Genomic DNA, 7,018 nt, shown 5'->3' on the forward strand with positions numbered 1-7,018 from the left:
GGACTGGGATCCAGACTGTTTTTTTTTTTTATTCATTTAATACCTAGAGTACTTACAATGAATTAAGTGACATGTTATATACAATTCAAGTGAAGTTTCCCAGCCTTGGCATGGGGATTGCTGTCAAATTAATTATTTGAGGATTGGGAAAATCCCCAATTGTCTGGAAGCTACCCAGTCTGATAGCCGTTGCATCTGGATGAGCTGGAGCCGCCAGCGTGACCACCGTTGATCCTGCCGCCAGATGCCATTGGTGTGGGTGCTTGAGAGACGTAGCATCAAGGCCTTTTTCCATTGTATGGGATGTCGCAGTCTGAATTTCTGTAAGTAGGCAACCCTTTGGCAACGAGTTGTATGAAGCCATCTGATTGGTTCGTTAGCGTAACGCAATCTTTGCTTTATCTGCCTTTCAGCCAGTCGCAATTGGATGAGTTGCCGTGTCCTGCAAGTAGTCCTAGTCTTAGGCCCTCGCTGTGGTACAAGTACATAGAGGTTGGCTGCCATCATGAACAGTGTAGCAAGTGTGCACATGGTGTTGCACACTGCTTCTTGATCCGCACTGGTGGCCACGTCCCGCTGCGTCTGTGGATTTGGATGCGAGCTTGGTGTCTCTGGACTGGGAGGAATGAGAGCTCCTGGCCTTGTAGTGGTAGCGAGAGTTGAGCACAGCTGTATATGAGACGGGCTGTTTCGTCTATCCTGGAGGTAGTTGGGCTGCACCACTGTTTGACTTAGCAGTTCTTGTATGTCAAATACAAGGTAGTCTCTGAGACTGGGTGGTCGTGGGAGCGGACGTGGCTGCCCATGAGAAGGTAGCTGGCCCTGCTGTGACCGCTGCTGCTGTGCTAGGCGACCCAGAGGTAGGTGCTTCCGAAGCATTTCAGCGTATCTTCTTCTGACACCTAGGTGACGTTGTGGGAGTCTTGCTTTAAGGGCAATATTTTTGGCTTCATCGTTGCTGTGGTTGCTGAGCCGAGCCCAGTACCTGGAGCAAGCATCCTGATACATTTTTTCCACCGGCACGACCTTCAGATCAGTGTGGATGCTTTGGTTTCGCACGTACCAAGGTGCTCCAGCAATGGTTCGCAATATCTTGTTTTGCGCAACTTGAATCCGTTCAAATTGGCCTTCGCATAGAAGTGATCCCCAGACCGGAAGTGCGAACTGCCATATTGGGGCTATGAGCTGCTTGTAGAGTGATACTTTGCATTTTAATGGTAGCTTGCTCCTTTCTGATATTAGCCAGTGCAGCTTTTTGGCCCTGTCTCTAACCCTGGCGACAATGGTGGTGACGTGGCTGCTCAAAAGAAGCTTTTTATCGACTTGCACTCCCAGGTATGAAATCCTTTCTTCTGTGGTGAGCCGTTGATCCAAAATTCTTGGGGAAAGAATTGGCATCTGCAAGCTTCTCCAAGTGTGCATTATGTGCTTGGTTTTGGTAATGTTGATGCTAATGCTCCACTTTTGTGTCCATGTTGTAATGGTGGCAAGGAACAGATCCAAATTGGCAATGGCATCTTCTTGCAAGTTTGCCGATGACAAGATGGCCGTGTCATCGGCATAAGTTGCCAGCATCAGTTTGCCGTGTCGTAGCGGTGCAGGTAGGGGCATGTCGGATGTGTATAGGGTGTACAGTACAGGCCCTAAAACACTACCCTGCGGAACGCCGGCGCAGATTTCTTTTAGGCTGGAATGCGTACCTCCACAGCAGTCCACAATGAATGTGCGTTCGCTTAGATAGCTATTCATAACTCGGTAGAGGACTTCCGGCAATAGCTGTTTGAGCTTGAATCGCAGTCCGTCATGCCAGACACGATCAAACGCCTCCTGTATGTCCATATAGACCGCAGAGCAGTATTTATTGTCCTCGTACGCTTCTAGTATAAACTGCGTAACTCGACCCAATTGTTGTTCAGCAGCATGCTCACGTCTGAAACCGAATTGGTGGCTCGGAATTGCATTGATGATGTTGTCCAATTGGAACATCCGGCGCAGCAGCAGTCGCTCAAAGATTTTTGAAAAGCCAGCGAGCAAGCTTATTGGCCTGTATGATCCAAGCTGATCAGAGGGCTTGCCTGGCTTTTGGATCATTGTTATTTTGGCACATTTCCACTTGCAAGGAAAGTGTCCAAAGCGTAGGATACCGTTAAAAATAAGCACTAGGTACAGTACAGCTGACTGTGGCAGTTCCTTGATCGTGCGATTATCGATTCGGTCAATCCCCGGAGACTTTTTTGTTTGCAGCATTTTGATTATAGCTTGTACTTCCCCTAGCGTGACTGGAGGGAAGCAGAGTTCACCTTGGGCCACAGGTAGCGATACTTGCATCTCGACATGGCTCTTGTCAGAGGGCAGCGTGGTGATCATTGGCCTAAACCTTTGTTCAAGGTGCTGCGCAAAGGCTTCGGCTTTTTCTTCGGTGGTCTTGCACCACTGGGAAGTCCCAGCTCCCTCAGTGTGCTTCCTCACTGGTAAATTAGGTGCGGGCTGCCTTTTGATGTTCCCCGTTAGCCGCCATAACTTTTGCATACTGTATCTATCCCTTGCATCGATAGATTCCAGCAACTCATCAAGTCTTCTCGCCTTGGCATGCTTGATTTCCCGGCTAATGTTGTTGGCTAATCTGTTGTGTGCTTGCCTAGCAGCCGGGTTGTGGTATGCCTGTATGTGGCGTTTAATCAGCCTCTTGGCCTCAATCATTTGTTGAATGCGCCTGTTGATTGTGTAGTTATATTTTGGTTGCCCTCGGTAAGGCTGGTGAGTTAGGTTTGTTGCAAATTTCGCTGCAGAGTGGATATTATTTTCCAGTATGTCTACCGCATCGTCAATATCTTCGCCACAGTGAAGCTCAGTGTTCAAATTGATGTGCATGTTTAGCCACAATTGAAATTTGGGTATGCTCGCATTTGCTGGAAGAAGATGACACTTGGGTTCGCCTTCTGCTGGCTTACTCAGTAGTTCAATCAGCAGCGGCAGGTGATCCGATCCTAAGTCATTGGATGTGCTTATTTTTAGCAGACCATACTGCACACCTTTATATACTGCGAAGTCAATGGCTGTCGGGGACTGCCGCGCATTATTTGGAAAGCGCGTTGACGAGCCAGTTGCCAGAATGTCAAGGTTTTGCTGCTGCACACTTTCAAGGAGTATATTACCCCTGCGATTTGATCTGCTGTTGCCCCACCAATAACTTCTGGCATTCCAGTCACCAGCAGCAATAAATTTAGCACCAAGCTGTCTAAATACGTAGTTGAAGTCTTGAACCAGCCAATGTTCCCGCGGGGGGCAGTATATGGCCGCAACATTAATGACTGAGCCATTTAGCAGTGTAATTGCAACTGGCGCACACTGAATTTTCTCCAGGGTTGTCGGCATGAGCGCTATGTGTTGGATTGTGCGCTTTACTAGGATGGCTGCACCTCCACGGCGGTTGTTAGATGGGTGGTTTGCCAGGTAAGTGTGGTATCCCCTTATATCAATAGTTTCTGCATCCCGTAGGTAGCTTTCAGCTATTAACATTATGTCGATTTCGTTTTGCAGCATAAATAACTCCATCTCTTCCAGTTTATTGTGTAGTCCTGCTGCATTCCAGGCTACAATTTTAAGGGCGTTGGTGTTGAGTCTGGCATATATGTTATGCCCATTTCTCTCTGAGGAGGAAGTGATGGAGTTGGCGTCGTGGCTAGACATTTTGGTTACCATTGACGCGCTCCATGGTAGACATGAGAGTGCTTACGGTAGCCATCATACTCGTCATTAGATCAACTAATCTGTCAATTTTACTTTCCAGGTTGCTGTTATTGGCAGGGGCAATTGCGCTCCTTTGTTGTTCAACCATTATGTTGATCAGCTGATCAAGTTTTCGGCTGAGGTCATCTCGCGGGTATGCAGTTCGCGGTGAGCTGCGGCTGCGGCTCCTGTGTTGCTGGCGCGCTTCTGCAGGATGTGCTATCACTTGCCGAGTTTCTCGCTCCTGATAATGCTGGTGGCGCTGAGGCGGCTGATTGTTGTGCTGCAATCTCGAATCATGTTGAGGCTGCTGTCGAGTTGTTTGGCGCTGTGCGGTCTGCTTCTGCTTTCGGGAGCGCTCATCTGGCAGGCCAGTTTTAAGGGCGGCTGCATAGCTGCTTGCAGCTTGAGGCATTGGCTGCTGGTGTTGCACTTGCTGACGGAATGGGTTGTGCTGCGGCTGCTTCTGCTGCTCAGAGGGCCGCTGTGGTTGCTGCTGTTGTGCCTGCTGGCCCTGAACAACTGGAGGCCGAAGCGGTTGCTGCTTTGGTCGTCCCTGTTGCCTACCAGAGCTAATTGGAATGGTGGGTTCTCCAAGCTGAAATAGCAATCTATTGGCTCTTTGTAGAACGGCAGGTTCCCTCTTTTTAGCATTGTTTTTGAAGAAGATGCAGCCCCTGTAACTAGCAGCATGTGGGCCCTTACAATTAGCACATTTCGCTTCTGCACTAGGCGCCTTTTCACAGAGTGTTGATGGGTGCTCTTGTCCGCACTTTACGCATCTAAATATGCGGCGACAGTAATTTTTTGTGTGTCCAATCTGTTGGCAACGGTGGCACTGCACAACATCCGTATTTCTTATTGGCTTTTCGACTTTGACTCGCTGGCCTCCCAGGACTGTTAAGTCGAAAATTTCGTTATTGTTCTTTTTAGGCTCAAGCTCAACTTGAAAGAGATCAAGAGGCTCGCCAGAGAAACGCTTCTTGATAACATTTACAAATCGAACGTTGTGTCCCTTGTCACTAAGCTTCTGCTTGATCCAGTCATTAGGAGTAGCTCGGTGAAGGTGTCTAATTACTACTCTGAAGCCACGGTCACTGCTCAGTTGGTAAGTATGGGACTCAACACTACATTCTTCAAAGAATCTTACTAGTGCGCGGTATGAGCTAATGTCGTTGCACTGAATACGAAGTCCGCGATCCGAAGTCGGTTTGGTGTGGTAGTTACCCTCTCCAATTAAGTCATCAATGTCCTTTAGGAATGGGACAATATTACCGTTAAGTCCAGGCACGTAGAGCGGTTCAGGCCTGATCTTAACATTGCTGGCAACGTCTGGAACATTGGGTTCTGCGTTAGAGTTATTGGTAGGCATAAGTGGGGGTATATGTTGTGGTCCCTCAGGCCTGGCATTCATATTGATAGTAGCGATGTCCTCAGCATCTGTTTCAGGATTTGGGTTTATAATCGGCTGAGGGGTAACGTCCATTGCTTCAACGTCCACATCTTCATCTTCCAAGGACACAGTTTCAACATTTTCATCTTCATTGGCTTTTTTCTTCTGTGTCCTAGGGCTTTCACCACCAGTGACACGACGTTTTCGCTGCACTTTTTGACAAGTCTCCTCTTGTCGTGCTTTTAGATAGTTTTCTCTAAGTGACGATGTCTTGCTAGATCTAGCCGACACAGAGGCATCTGTTCCACTCGCGACGGCCTGAGCGTTTGCAGCACCGAGTCTCCTTATGAACTCATCGTCGTCCCAGTCAGAGGAACTTCCAGATTTTACGTTTCCAATTTCTTTTAGCTTGATACCCATGCTTTCACCTTTTGGAAAGGCACGGGACGGGGGCAGATTGCCCGTATGTAGCGTCGGCAAAATTTTGTTGATTTTTGTCCTTAGAATATTTTTATTTTTGTTTTTCAGATTTTTATTTTTTGTTTGTTTTTGTTTGTTTGTTTTTGTTTGTTTGTTTGTTTACCGTTCGACACAAGGGAACAAACGCAATGTCGGTCTGGATTCCAGAGCCCAGCTCCATGCCTGGTTGACAGACAGAGAAGTGGGGACTGGGATCCAGACTGTTTTTTTTTTTTATTCATTTAATACCTAGAGTACTTACAATGAATTAAGTGACATGTTATATACAATTCAAGTGAAGTTTCCCAGCCTTGGCATGGGGATTGCTGTCAAATTAATTATTTGAGGATTGGGAAAATCCCCAATTGTCTGGAAGCTACCCAGTCTGATAGCCGTTGCATCTGGATGAGCTGGAGCCGCCAGCGTGACCACCGTTGATCCTGCCGCCAGATGCCATTGGTGTGGGTGCTTGAGAGACGTAGCATCAAGGCCTTTTTCCATTGTATGGGATGTCGCAGTCTGAATTTCTGTAAGTAGGCAACCCTTTGGCAACGAGTTGTATGAAGCCATCTGATTGGTTCGTTAGCGTAACGCAATCTTTGCTTTATCTGCCTTTCAGCCAGTCGCAATTGGATGAGTTGCCGTGTCCTGCAAGTAGTCCTAGTCTTAGGCCCTCGCTGTGGTACAAGTACATAGAGGTTGGCTGCCATCATGAACAGTGTAGCAAGTGTGCACATGGTGTTGCACACTGCTTCTTGATCCGCACTGGTGGCCACGTCCCGCTGCGTCTGTGGATTTGGATGCGAGCTTGGTGTCTCTGGACTGGGAGGAATGAGAGCTCCTGGCCTTGTAGTGGTAGCGAGAGTTGAGCACAGCTGTATATGAGACGGGCTGTTTCGTCTATCCTGGAGGTAGTTGGGCTGCACCACTGTTTGACTTAGCAGTTCTTGTATGTCAAATACAAGGTAGTCTCTGAGACTGGGTGGTCGTGGGAGCGGACGTGGCTGCCCATGAGAAGGTAGCTGGCCCTGCTGTGACCGCTGCTGCTGTGCTAGGCGACCCAGAGGTAGGTGCTTCCGAAGCATTTCAGCGTATCTTCTTCTGACACCTAGGTGACGTTGTGGGAGTCTTGCTTTAAGGGCAATATTTTTGGCTTCATCGTTGCTGTGGTTGCTGAGCCGAGCCCAGTACCTGGAGCAAGCATCCTGATACATTTTTTCCACCGGCACGACCTTCAGATCAGTGTGGATGCTTTGGTTTCGCACGTACCAAGGTGCTCCAGCAATGGTTCGCAATATCTTGTTTTGCGCAACTTGAATCCGTTCAAATTGGCCTTCGCATAGAAGTGATCCCCAGACCGGAAGTGCGAACTGCCATATTGGGGCTATGAGCTGCTTGTAGAGTGATACTTTGCATTTTAATGGTAGCTTGCTCCTT

This window comes from Drosophila novamexicana, unplaced genomic scaffold, assembly GCF_003285875.2.
Source record: "Drosophila novamexicana strain 15010-1031.04,08,12 unplaced genomic scaffold, DnovRS2.1 tig00001789-arrow-arrow-pilon, whole genome shotgun sequence".
In the NCBI taxonomy this organism is placed as follows: Eukaryota; Metazoa; Arthropoda; class Insecta; order Diptera; family Drosophilidae; genus Drosophila; species Drosophila novamexicana.